Genomic DNA, 14,886 nt, shown 5'->3' with positions numbered 1-14,886 from the left:
ACCCCTCTGCATCAATACCGCACCCAACCCCAAAATCGATGCATCACAATATACTACAAAATCCTCCATCCCTTCCGGAAGAGCTAATACCGGGGCTTCGCACAACCTCTAGCGAAGTGTCTCAAAGGAGGTCTGCTGCTCGGGACCCCATGAGAATGCGACACCCTTCCGGGTCAATCTGGTGAGCGGCACTGCGATCTTGGAGAAATCCTTGATAAATCTCCGATAATACCCTGCTAATCCAAGGAAACTCCTGATATCAGAGGGTGACTTTGGCACCTCCCAACCCATCACCGCCTCAACCTTGGCCGGATCGACCAGAATCCCTTCCTGGTTAACGAGATGTCCTAGGAACTGGACCTCCCGTAACCAGAAATCACACTTGGAGAACTTTGCATAAAGCTTCTCCGACCTCAGTACCCCAAGGACCTCCCTCAAATGCTCCTCATGCTGCTCTCTAGATCTCGAATACACCAGAATATCATCAATAAATACAATCACCGACCGATCCAACATCGGCCTGCATACCCTGTTCATGAGATCCATGAACACCGCCGGGGCATTGGTGAGCCCAAAAGGCATCACCACAAACTCATAATGCCCATATCGCGTCCTGAATGCTGTCTTCTGGACGTCCTCATCCCGCACTCTCACTTGATGATATCCCAACCTCAAGTCGATCTTGGAAAACCAAGATGCTCCCTGTAACTGATCAAATAAATCGTCGATCCTCGGCAACGGGTAACGGTTCTTGACCGTCAGCTTGTTCAACTCCCGGTAATCAATACACATCCGGTGTGAACCATCCTTCTTCTTGACGAACAGAATAGGTGCTCCCCACGGCGAGCTGCTCGGCCGAATGAATCCCTTCCCCAGCAACTCCTGAAGCTGCGAGGATAACTCTTGCATCTCTGGAGGTGCAAGACGATAAGGCACCTTAGCTATATGCGCAGCCCCCGGAACCAAATCAATACCAAACTCCACTTGCCTCACAGGAGCTACTCCCGGTAGCTCCTCGGGAAAGACATCTGGAAACTCACGCACCACCGGTACCTCCTCAACTGAACTCGGCCTCTCGGAAGTCGCCCGCGTATCCAACACATACGCCACAAAACCCTTACAGCCCTGCTGTAGACACTGCCTCGCCCTAGCGGCCGAACAAAAGGCTGATCCCGAACGGGTACCCTCGCCGTACACCGAAAGAACTCCCCCGCTAGGGTCTCGTATAGTCACCAGTTGACGCTCACAGTCGATAACCGCGCCGAATCGGCTCAACCAGTCCATACCCACAATGACACAAACATCACCCATCGCAATAGGAATCAGATCAATCGGAAACTCAACCCCGAAAATCTCTAACACACATCCCCGGAAAACCTCCATGGCACTAATCACTCTATCATCAGCTATAGAAACTCTCAGAGGCCGACTTAATGCCTCGCGACTAACACTGATATGCTGACTAAAGGCCAAAGATACAAAAGACCGACTCGCACCCGAGTCAAATAACACTAAAGCAGGTACGGAATTCACAAGAAAGGTACCTACACATAACATAATATAAGCATAACATTATATATCAAAATAAATACACGAAAGGAAACATACCAGCCACAACATCGGGCGCAGCGCGGACCTCCTCCGCAGTCAGCTGGAAGGCTCTCCCTCGAGCTCTCGGCGTTTCGACCTTCACAGGTCGACTCTCTGTAGCTCTGATGGCGGCAGGAGCAGACCCCTGAGATGCTCCGCGCAACTGTGGACACTCGGCCTTCCGGTGTCCGGTCTGGTTGCAGTGAAAACACACTGCAAACCCCTTGGGGCAGTCCTTGGCCATGTGCCCCTCCTTTCCACATTTGTAGCAAGACCCCGCTCGGCAAACTCCGTCATGACCCTTGCCGCACTTTCCGCAAGTGCGGCCCTTCTGGCTCCCTGGTCTGGGATCAGCAGGCTTGGCCCGCTTGGCGGCCGGCTGCGACTGTGCCGGTCGCCGATCCCTCCCCTGAGACTCCGCCTCCTCCCTGGCCTGAGTCTCAAGCTCAATCTCCCTCTTCCGGGCATTTGCCTGAAGCTCGGCAAATGTCCGGTACGAGGAGTTCGCAGCGAACTCCCGAATATCCCGCCTCAAGATGCTCAAGTAGCGGCTCATACGTGCCTGCTCAGTGGACACATGCTCAGGGCAGAACATCGCCCTCTCGTGGAACATCCTCGTGATCGCTGTAACAGACTCAGTACCCTGCTTGAGGGTCAGAAACTCCTGTGCTAAACGCTCCCTCTCCACCTGGGGAACGTACTCATCCCGAAACATGGTGGTGAACCTCTCCCAGGTCACCGCAGAAAGCTCAGCAGGCGTATAATGCGCCGTCACAAACTTCCACCAGTCCTTCGCTCCCAAGCGAAGCTGGTTCAGCGCGAACCGGACCTTCAAATGCTCAGGAGACGAGCAAGTGAAGAAACACCCCTCAATATCAGATATCCACCTCATAGCTGCCACCGGATCCTGAGTACCATCAAACTCTGGTGGTTTTGTGTTGCTGAACTCACGGAACAGCAACGCATCCCCACCCTGCGGCCTTGAAGCAGCAATCGCTGCGGTAGCCGCTGCAGCAGCAGCCTCAGAAAGAGCGGCATAACGCTCATCAAACGTCTCAATCAATGTGGTCTTTATAGACCCAAACATCTCCGGTATCTCTGCCCTGATGGCCGCAGCCACCTCCTCCTGAATGATCTAACGAATCTCCTCCTCACTGGTACCACTGCTCTCGGGCATCAGACGTGTCCTCACCATGATCTACCTCTGAAATACAACATACGATAAATTAGAATCCACACGAGTATGCTCACACTCGTCAACTCTTTTCATCCTTGATTCTTGGCATTCCAAAGATTCTGACTTGGGCTGCACACCACTCCGGTGCTTCCAGTAGTACGGGCCCAATACTACTGTCCGCACCGCACCAGAATACACTCCAAGTCCTCCTCTTTGGATCCCAGGTCTCAAGTACTCTATCATGCATAGACCACTCTCTAATAGATCTCTCATAAGCCCCTCGCTGCTATCTACTCACTCTCAAGCATCTCATAGCAGCTCACCTCTCCCTAGGCTAAGATATCACAAATCAGGCCACTCTAGTCCTAATAGCAATACCTAGCCTACTCTAGCATGCAGGTACATCATATCAATATCAATATCACATACTATATAAAGGTATTTTGGGAAATCACCGTTCGGGCGCTGACTGATCGTACACACATCTCTTGCTCTGCGTTTTTCAAAAATCTTTTACTCTTTTTGAAGATACATTTCAAATCCTCAGTTTGAGTTCAAATACGCCCGAAGGTGTACTCGAATCCCTCAAACCAAGGCTCTGATACCAACTTGTAACACCGTGAATTTCAAAATAATTTTTCGCAATATAAAAAAAAACATTTCTCATTTAATTTCATGAAAACATTGAGTTTTAAATTCCAATCTGTATCATACAAATCCCAAGATCACATAAATATATCAAAGTCCCCTGCGTGTGTACAGATCAAGCCGGCGCCTTCCCACGGTCATCGCTAGTACCTGAAACAACAACACTAACACTGTAAGCACGAAGCTTAGTGAGTTCCCCAAAATACCACATAAAACACATATTAGCCACTTGAGGCTATAACTCACCCAACTCTGTGAACCCTCAGGTTCTAACTCTAGGAACCTTTCGGTACCAACTCTGTAATCATGCACAACATAAATCACATAGAAATAATGCAGTACAACATATGGCATAAACATAACATACATACACTAACACATAACTCTGATTACCTACTCAAGGTAAGGTATAGCGAGAAGACTCACCTCGCGTGTCTCGGTATCTCACGATCCCTGGAAATCCCTCGTGCTCGATCCTCCGAGCTCTAATCCTCCTATAACATCACAAGACTCTAATTAACACTTTTTATCTCTAAGGTTGACTATCCCTAAGAAGTCAACATAGGTCAACGGTCAACGGTCAACTTTGACCGGACTCGGCGAGTGCACACGACAACTCGGCGAGTCTGGACGTTCTCACCAACTCTCTTGGATTCCCTTTCTACACGTCGAGTACTCCCCCCTGACTCGACGAGTTTCACCTGGCAGAAATCGCGGGGCCACCCCGACTCAACTCGCCGAGTCTCAAGAACGACTCGGCGAGTCCCAGCTCGACTCAGTCCACTTTGACAACCCTCTCTAACTCGCCCTGACTCACTGAGTCAACCCCTGACTCGACTGGACCACTCACTGGCCGGTCCAAGGCAATCTTCAAGCTACTCGCCGAGTCTGCTCATCGGACTCGGCGAGTCCATGCCATGCAATCACTCAAACTTGCTTCTAAGGTCAGATCTACTCCAACAATTCATAGATCTGGCCCTCCTAGACTGATTCACCACGTAAAGCCCCAGACTTGGTGCATAAACAACCTCTATATGACCATCTATGGAGAATTATCAACAAATCTCACCACTCAAGGTCATAACCTCCATTGTTCTCTATAAAGCTTGATGAATGAGGCTCTCTGGACCTCTATGGATCCAGATCCGAAGTCTCATCACTAGCATGGGACTATTTGGCCAAACAATCAACTCAACAAGGTCACAAGAAACCCTAAAAGCAATTATACTTCACAAAACAGGAGATGAGCCGAAATCATACCTTTAGATTGAAGGGCTAAGCTTCAAATCCACCAAATAGCAGTCTCCTTTGCCTCCTCTTGGCTAGAGCCTCCCTCTTCTTTGCTAAACAACACACAAATGTCAAGAAATGCTTCCTTTCTCTCTCAAATCGCTAAAGCACTCTAGGGTTTCTCTCTATGGACTGTTGGATGCAAATGACGACCATAAGGCCCTTTAAATAGGTCCCAAACCCGAGAAATTAGGGTTTCATTAGACAGCGTGGACTCGCCGAGTCCATATCCTGGACTCGCCGAGTCCAGACGAATCCCGCGTCCAGAATCGCGACCCTACTCGGCGAGTCTGAGCTCCAACTCGCCGAGTCCCCTCTCAAAACTCAAAAAAATTCAAAACAATAAAATACCTGGAAATTCGGGCTGTTACAAACGGTACCCAAATCCGACCCTGAAACGTCATAAGCCCTCGTCCATCCGTAACGAACTCTGAAACCAAACCAACGACCCGCTCTCTCTTCTGCATCTCTGGTCACACAGCCTCGGCCTGTGCCCCACGAATAGCATCCAATACTGGAGCTATTACAGTCAATCTCAAACATACATCTCGCAGTGGAGTGCTCTCCGCCCTGCGGCTCAATGCATCGGCTACCATATTAGCCTTGCCTGGGTGGTACAAGATCTCACAATCATAATCCTTGACCACATCTAACCACCTCCTCTGACGCATATTTAGGTTGGGCTGATCCATCAAATACTTCAAGCTCTTATGGTCCGTGTATATCGTACATCGAACCCCATACAAGTAGTGACGCCAAATCTTGAGAGCGAACACTACTGCCCCCAACTCTAACTCATGCGTGGGATATCTCGCCTCATGAGGCTTTAGCTGCCTCGACGCATAAGCTATCACATGACCCCTCTGCATCAATACTGCACCCAGCCCCGAAATCGATGCATCGCAATATACTACAAAATCCTCCATCCCTTCCGGGAGAGCTAATACCGGGGCTTCGCACAACCTTTGGCGAAGTGTCTCAAAGGAGGTCTGCTGCGCGGGACCCCATGAGAATGCAACACCCTTCCGGGTCAATCTGGTGAGAGGCACTGCGATCTTGGAGAAATCCTTAATAAATCTCCGATAATACCCTGCCAACCCAAGGAAGCTCCTGATCTCCGATGGTGACTTCGGCACCTCCCAGCTCATCACTGCCTCGACTTTGGCCGGATCGACCAGAATCCCTTCCTGGTTAATGAGATGTCCTAGGAACTGGACCTCCCGCAACCAGAAATCACATTTGGAGAACTTTGCATAAAGCTTCTCCGATCTCAATACCTCAAGGACCTCCCTCAAATGCTCCTCATGCTGCTCTCTAGATCTCGAATACACTAGAATATCGTCGATAAATACAATCACTGAACGATCCAACATCGGCCTGCATACCCGGTTCATGAGATCCATGAACACAGCCGGGGCATTGGTGAGCCCGAAAGGCATCACCACAAACTCATAATGCCCATATCGCGTCCTAAACGCTGTCTTCTGGACGTCCTCATCCTGCACTCTCACCTGATGGTACCCTGACCTCAGATCGATCTTGGAAAACCAAGATGCTCCCTGCAACTGATCGAATAAATCATCGATCCTCGGTAACGGGTAACGGTTCTTGACCGTCAACTTGTTCAACTCCCGGTAATCAATGCACATCCGGTGTGAACCATCCTTCTTCTTGACGAACAGAATAGGTGCTCCCCACGGCGAGCTGCTCGGCCGAATGAATCCCTTCCCCAGCAACTCCTGAAGCTGCGAGGACAACTCTTGCATCTCTGGAGGTGCAAGACGATAAGGCACCTTAGCGATAGGCGCGGCCCCCGGAACCAGATCGATACCAAACTATACTTGCCTCACAGGAGGTACTCCCGGCAGCTCCTCGGGGAAAACATCCGGAAACTCATGCACCACTGGGACCTCCTCAACTGATCTCGGTCTCTCGGAAACCTCCCGCGTATCCATCACATACGCCACAAAACCCTTACAGCCCTGCTGTAGACACTGCCTCGCCCTGGGGGCCGAACAAAAAGCTGATCCCGAACGGGTACCCTCGCCGTACACCGAAAGAACTCCCCCACTAGGGTCTCGTATAGTCACCAGCTGACGCTCACAGTCGATGACGGCGCCGAATCGGCTCAACCAGTCCATGCCCACAATGACACAGACATCACCCATCGCAATAGGAATCAGATCAATCGAAAACTCGACCCCGAAAATCTCTAACACACACCCCCGGAGAACCTCCGTGGCACAAATCTCTCTCTCGTCAGCTATAGAAACTCTTAGAGGCCGACTCAACGACTCACGACTAACGCTGATATGCTGACTAAAAGCCAAAGATACAAAGGACCGACTCGCACCCGAGTCAAATAACACTAAAGCAGGCACCGAGTTCACAAGGAAAGTACCTACGCATATCCTAACATAAGCATAACATCCCGACATTAAAATAAATACATGAAATAAAGCATACCTGCCACAACATCGGGCGCAGCGCGGACCTCCTCCGCGGTCAGCTGAAAGGCTCTCCCACGAGCCCTCGGGGCCTCGGCCTTCACCGGTCGAGTCTCAGTAGCCCTGGCAGTAGGTGCAGATCCCTGAAGCTGAGGGCACTCGGCCTTCCGATGGCCTGTCTGGTTGCAATGAAAGCAAACCGTAAACCCCTTGGGGCAATCCCTAGCGATGTGCCCCTCCTTGCCACACTTGTAGCAAGCACCAGATCGACATGCCCCCTCATGACCCTTGCCGCACTTTCCGCAAGTGCGGCCCTTCAGACCTCCCGTCCTCGAATCGGCGGACTTAGTCCGCTTGGCTGCCGGCTAAGACTGAGCCGGCCGCCGGTCCACCCGCTGAGACTCAGCCTCCTCCCTGGCCTGAGTCTCCAACTCAATCTCGCGCTTCCTGGCATTCGCCTGAAGCTCAGCAAAGGTATGATAGGTGGAGTTTGACACAAACTCCCGGATATCCCTCCTTAAAACACCCAAGTACTGGCTCATCCGAACCTGCTCTGTGGACACCAGCTCGGGGCAGAACATCGCCCTCTCATGAAACTTCCGCGTGATCACCGCAACCGAATTAGTGCCCTGCTTGAGGGTCAAGAACTCCTGAACCAATCGTTCCTTCTCCACCAGGGGAACGTACTCGTCTCTGAACCTAGAGGTAAACCTCTCCCATGTCACTGCTGAAATCTCTGCCAAAGTGAAGTTCGCCGTCATGAACTTCCACCAATCCTTCGCTCCCAGACGGAGCTGGTTCAAAGCGAACCGTACCCTCAGATGCTCAGGACATGAACAAGTGTAGAAGCACCCCTCAATATCAGCGATCCACCTCATCGCAGCAATCGGATCCTGCGTCCCATCAAACTCAGGTGGCTTCGTGTTGCTGAACTCCCGAAACAGCAACGAGTCACCCCCTTGTGGCCTGGCAGCGGCCACAGCTGCGGTAGCTGCAGCGGCTGCAGCCTCAGTCAATGCGGCGTACCGCTCTTCAAAAGTCTCCATCAAGGTGGTCTTAATAGACCCAAACATCTCTGGAATCTCAGCCCGGATCGCTGCAGCCACCTCCTCATGAATCATCCGACGAATCTCCTCGTCACTCACACCGCTCGAACTCGCTCCGTGGCGTGGTCTAACCATGATGTCTCTGAAATACAACATAAAACTATCAGAGACTCCATCGAGTATAATCGCACTCGATAACGCAACCCTACTCAGTCTCCGATATCCAGGGATTCTTACTTGGGTCTCCCATTGACCCGGTGTCTTCGGTAGTACGGGCCCAATACTACCGACCACACCGCATCAGCATTCATCCCAAATCTTCCTCCCCAAACCCCGGATAGTGAGTACTCTACTTTTGATACGCACTATCTACCTGTACTCTATCAAGCATCTCATATCGGCAAACTTCCCTAGAATAAGGCATCACAAATCAGGCCACTCTAGTCCTATCATGAATACCTAGTCTTCTAGCATGCATAACCGTTCACATCATAACTTATCTCATAACATAACATTGTAAGGTATTTTGGGGATCTTTACCGTTCGGGCGCTGACTGATCGTACACACTGCTTCTTTCTTGTTTACCACAAAATCATTTACAAAAGTTTATGCCTTTATTTAAAAAGTTTTCCTCAAATCCTCGGTTTGAGTTCAGTTACGCCCGAAGGTGCACCCGAATCCCTCAAACCAAGGCTCTGATACCAATTTGTAACAACGTAAATTTTCAAACAAAATTTTCATTTCAAAATAAAATATTTTCATTCAAACAAGGCATAAACATTCCAAGTGTCATGTCAAAATACAAATCATATGAATCCCAAGATCACAAAACATCTATCAGTGTGTACAGATCATGCCGGCGCCTTCCCACGGTCCTCGCTAGTACCTGAAACACATACAAAACAACTGTAAGCATAAATGCTTAGTGCGTTCCCCAAAATACAACTTACGCACATACGCCTTTCCAGGCCCTGACCTTCCGGTCCATGTGTCTCAGGGGACTTCCGTCCCTGCTGGGTAAACCTTCCGGTCCTACCCACGCCAACCTTACGGTCCACAACACAACGCCTTCCGGCCCATAACATAATCGCCTTCCGGCCCTTAACATAATGCCTTCCGGCCCACATAACATACATAGCACGTATAACAATTAACTTATCACATATAGCACATATACCTCATATCATATCCGACCTTCCGGTCACACAGTCAAACCCTTCCGGGTACAGTATAGTGAGAAGACTCACCTCGCGAATATCGAAAGCTAGCAAATCCCGAAGTCACTCGTGCTCGATCCACCGAGCTACAATCCTCCTATAACGTTATATGTCCATAGTTAATACTTTATATCTCTAATGTTGACTATCCCTAAGAAGTCAACACAGATCAACTCTGGTCAACGGTCAATGGTCAACTTGATCGGACTCGGCGAGCGCTAGGACGACTCGGCGAGTCTAGACGTCCTCACTAATTCTCTAAGATTCCCTTTCTACTCGTCGAGTATCTCCCCTGACTCGACGAGTTCCTCCTGGAAGAATCGCGGGGCCACCCCGACTCAACTCGCCGAGTCTGAAGAACAACTCGGCGAGTCCCAGTTAATCTTCAAGCTACTCGTCGAGTCTGTTCATCGGACTCGGCGAGTCCATGCCATGCAACCGCTCAAACTGCTTTCTAAGGTCAGATCTGCTCCGACAATTCATAGGTTTGGCCTTCCTAGACTGGTTCATCACGTAAAGTCCTCATTTCGGTGCTCATAATACACCCCATGACTCATAATTTACATTTTGACCTAAGGCATAAGGATTCCAATCCAAAACCTCCATTGATTCCTGAAAAACTCCGGCATGGGATATTCTGGACTTCCAAGGGTCCCAATATAGGGTTCCAATCGTTTGGGGGACTAAGGAGACACTCAATCTAGCCACAAAAGGGTTCAATAAACCCTAAATCCATATTCACATCAACATAGAAGGGATTAACTCGAAATTATTACCTGAATAATGTTGCTCTGTGTCCCCAACCCTCAGAATGTGGCTTCTCCTGTTGTTCCCTTCACCAAGCCTCCTTCTTCTTGCAAAATAACACTTCCAAGATCAATAATGGTCTTCTACCTTGCTCCAGGTGCTCACAATCGGATTAGGGTTTCACTCACATGACTAGGGTGAACAATGACGGCCATAAGGCCCCTTATATATGTCCCAACCTTGAACGGTTAGGGTTTTCGCTAAACAGCGCAGACTCGCCGAGTCCATATCCGGACTCGTCGAGTCCAGTCGCGAACCCGTGACCAGATCCGCGATCCTACTCGGCGAGTCTGGGCTCCAACTCGCCGAGTCCCCTCTTAAAACACCCAAAATCATAAATATAACAATACTTGGAATTCCGGGCTGTTACACCTAGTCTCTCTTGTATGTCGTCATTACTAAAGTGTCTCAGAGCGGATCTTGTCTCTTCCATCCCGTTAAAGTCCAACCTCTTTCTTAACAGATCATTAGCATCTAGGAAACAATGATGACCGATATATACGACTTTATTTTGTAACAACTCAAATTTTTCAAACAAATTTTTCATTTTTAAAACATAATTAATTCCATTTAAAACAAGGCATAAACAGTTAAGTATTCTGTCAAATACACTTATTTAAAATCCCAGGATCATAAAGACAATCTTCAGTGTGTATCGATCATGCCGGCGCCTTCCCACGGTCCTCGCTAGTACCTGAAATACATGCACAACAACTGTAAGCATAAATGCTTAGTGAGTTCCCCAACATACACTTACGCACATACGCCTTTCCAGGCCCTGACCTTCCGGTCCTCATTACAACGCCTTGCGGCCCATAACATAATCGCCTTCCGGCCCACATATCATACATAACACATATAACAATTAACTTACCACATATAGCATACATATCACATAACATATCCGACCTTTCGGTCACACAGTCAAACCCTTCCGGGTACAGTATAGTGAGAAGACTCACCTCGTAAATGCTGAAGCTAGCAACTCCTGAAATCACTCGTGCACAATCCAACGAGCTACAACCTTCCTATAACATCACATATCTCATTAGCACTCATATCTTCTAAGTGTGACTATCCTTAAGAAGTCAGACTTAGGTCAACTCTGGTCAACGGTCAACGGTCAGCTCGACCGGACTCGGCGAGTACCTTGGCGACTCGGCGAGTCTGGACGTCTTCCAACTTTTTGAGATTCCTTATCTACTCGTCGAGTACCCTCCTTGACCCGACGAGTTACTCCTGGAAGAATCGCGGGGCCACCCCGACTCCACTCGCCGAGTCTGAAGAACAACTCGGCGAGTCCCAGTAAATCTTCAAGCTACTCGCCGAGTCGGAAGAACAACTCGGCGAGTCCATGCCATGCAAACGAGCAACTGCTTCCTGAATTACGTATGGTCCCAAGATATACAACCATGGGACTCTCTGGACTTCTAAACATCTCATTACTGTGGGTATAACATCTGGGTAATAACATAATAACCCATCTAATCACTAAATGGGTTTTTCATAAACCCTAGGTTCATAAACACATTAACTAACAGAATTGATCCGAGTATTACCTGAGAACGTTCCCTCTGTGTCCCCCAAACCTCAGGACTCGATCCTCCTTGATATTCCTTTGGCCAATTTCTTCTTCTTCTTGTCTAACAAGTTCCTCCAAGTTCCAATAGCTTTCTCTCCTGCCCTAGACGTCCACAACGATTAGGGTTCCTTTCAATCGATCAAAAGACGGAAAATGACGGCCTAAGAGGCGTTATATACGATTCAAACTGAACGGTTAGGGTTTCTGCTGAACAGCGTCGACTCGCCGAGTCCATATCTGGACTCGTCGAGTCCAGTCGCGATCCCGCGACCAAGTCTGCGATCCTACTCGGCGAGTCTAGGCCCCAACTCGCCGAGTCCCCTCTTAAATCACCCAAAAACATAATTTAAACAATACCTGAGATTTCGGGCTGTTACATATTTATTGCACGGTACGAAGGAGTGTCTTCATTGCAAGTAGTGTAACATCCTGTTTGAAATAGAGTAATTAATAATAAACCCAAAACCCCGAGATGTAAATTTATAATTTATATTATTTTATAATGGCCCTAAAATCAATAATAATTAGCGGGGTGTTAGTTTCGGGGAGCCAGATGATATAATTTTTTATTTTGGGGGTTAAAAGTGTAAGTTCTGGATTTAGTTTGAAAAGGATTTGAAGGCTTAGGGGGTTGATTGGTAATTTCGGGACCTATTATGAAAGGACTTTTGGAGATAGGGCTAAAGGGGTAAATTCTGGACTTAAATTGGAAAAGATATCATGAGGAGGGACTAAAAGTGTTATTATGGCAAAAGTTTGAAATGTGACGGGGTACATAACCCGTCACCCATGCCCTTTAAAAACCCTAATCCTAATATTCTATACAACCACCACCGTCACAATGGACCACCTCCGCCACCGCCAACCTTGTATCCCCATCACCGGCTGCCACCTAGTTGAGTTCGAGCACCACTACTACAACCTCACTGTTGGAGGTCAAGGGTAAACGGAAGATCGGCGATGAAGCTGGAATCCCGAAGCCGACCTCGCACACTGCTGTACCGCCGTTCATGACTCCAGTCGCCGCCATTGTTCCTCGCCGGAGACACTGATATTTTTTGTCGCTGAAGAGCACCGCTGCTGCTTTCCTTAGTTGCCGCCGCTACCCGTTTCTGTTGAAGATAATGTTGTATTAGTGTCTAAGTCCATAACTATAATTGGTATATACTTGACCCAACCCGGCATGGTCCATTTGGGTTGCATGACATCATGCATTTGGATAAACTGAAATGAGAGAAATAACACTTAAGGTATATTAATATATTATAAGTTCTAATATATTAATAAGATTATTTAATCAGTATTGATCAAGAATTAATCTAGAATTAATTAAGTGATCAAAAGAAGACTAATTAAATATATGGGTTGATTGTGTAAATCATCCATACTTGTATAGTGGGCTAAGACTCCATCGATTATCAAGTTGGGCTAAAACCAATAGGATACTCCATGGATACTCCATGGTGTATTTGAACCCATGGATCCAAGGAAATGGAAAGCCATGACAATTAAGGTTTACGCTAATTGTAACAACTATATAAGCATCTTATTCTTGTGCAAAATTGGCACTATGTGTGTATGTAGAGGGCAAGCCGATTTCATGAAGTGTACATTTTCTCTCAAGTTATTCCATGTGCACTTGGTGTTGTGTGAACCATTTGAGGTGTCACACTTTGGGCACTAGGCTCTTAAGCTCCATGAAATCAAGCTACATCAAAGAGGTATGTATTCTAACTTGTTATATTACTATGTATCAATGTTTTGGTATGTTAGTTAGGATAATACCTTGGATATTCATATTTGCATGTATAATAGAGAAAACATAGATCCAAGGTATTTAGGGTTGCATGTATACTTAGGAGTGTTAGAATGCTCAAAACCCAATAGTGGTATCAGAGCCTAGGCTTGTTTTCAATTATACTTTATGCTATTTGCAAGAAAAATCATTTTTTTGGAATCTGCCAGTTCACCACGAGGTGGTGACTGTTCAGTGAACAAAATTTAGTTTTTTGGTCTGTTTTGGATTAGAATCATTACCACAAAGTGTTTTTGTTCATAAAACTTGATTTTGATGTTATGGTAATGTTTATTCTCATCCAAATAAATGATAATTGTCAAAGTTTCAAGACTTGTTTTAGTTTATGTGATTAGCTAAGTTCTTGAAAATTGTTGATATGAATTATCTTCTCTTATGAGTTTGATCTTGTTCATAGAAAAATTACTTGATTATTGTGTTTATTGGTAATTTGATATTAATGGTTTTTATGAACTCCATAACTTGTCCTCAAGTTATGGAAAATGAAGAGTTTTTTCTTTTAAAGTGTCATTAAAAGTCACAGGTTATGAAAATGGAAGAGTCTCTAATTTTAATGTCAGCATAAAATGTTTTTTATGTCTTCCATAACTTGTCCTCAAGTTATGGAACTTGAAAAGTTTTTTAATAAAAACCATATTAAACTCGTAAGTTATGAAAAACCAAGAGTTTTGAATAGTTTCGAAACTTGCCCTCAAGTTTTAGAATTTGCAAAGTTACCTCCCCATGTATGCTTTAATTCCAAATTAAACCTTAGAATTTTAAAAGTTTAAAATTCAACCCATATACTATTATTATAATTTTAATTATATAGATATGTATAAGATAAAGTCAATCTTACCATTAGTAGGTCTCATTCACGAAGTTGGTCTATAAGGGGGGGGGGGGGTATAAGGTTACTGCCTATAAAATGGCAGTTTAATGGGTCTCCACTCTCACCCACCGCTTCCTTGACTAGTGGAGGGTCGTTAGCCGAACGGGTAGGAAAGGACTATAATTATCCCTTCATTAAAAGTATTAATGATAAATACCAAGTAACTAAACACTTATAAATTCTCAATCTTAGTTACTTAGGAAAATGTGAAAAGGTTCTGACCCATGAAATTGCACTTTGCACCTTGTTAAGTCGTTAGTGGAGCGTGTGTGGTTAACTGGCACACTAACCTGGGACTGACCAAGTGTGGCAAAGGGTAACTTAAATTTATCATAGATCGGTGGAGCGTGTATGGTCAACCGGCACATCGATTAGGTGATAAATATTAAGGGTA

This window comes from Lactuca sativa, chromosome 4, assembly GCF_002870075.4.
Source record: "Lactuca sativa cultivar Salinas chromosome 4, Lsat_Salinas_v11, whole genome shotgun sequence".
Taxonomy (NCBI): Eukaryota; Viridiplantae; Streptophyta; class Magnoliopsida; order Asterales; family Asteraceae; genus Lactuca; species Lactuca sativa.
The sequence above is the reverse complement of the archived record's forward strand: the minus strand, read 5'-3'. Positions refer to the sequence as shown.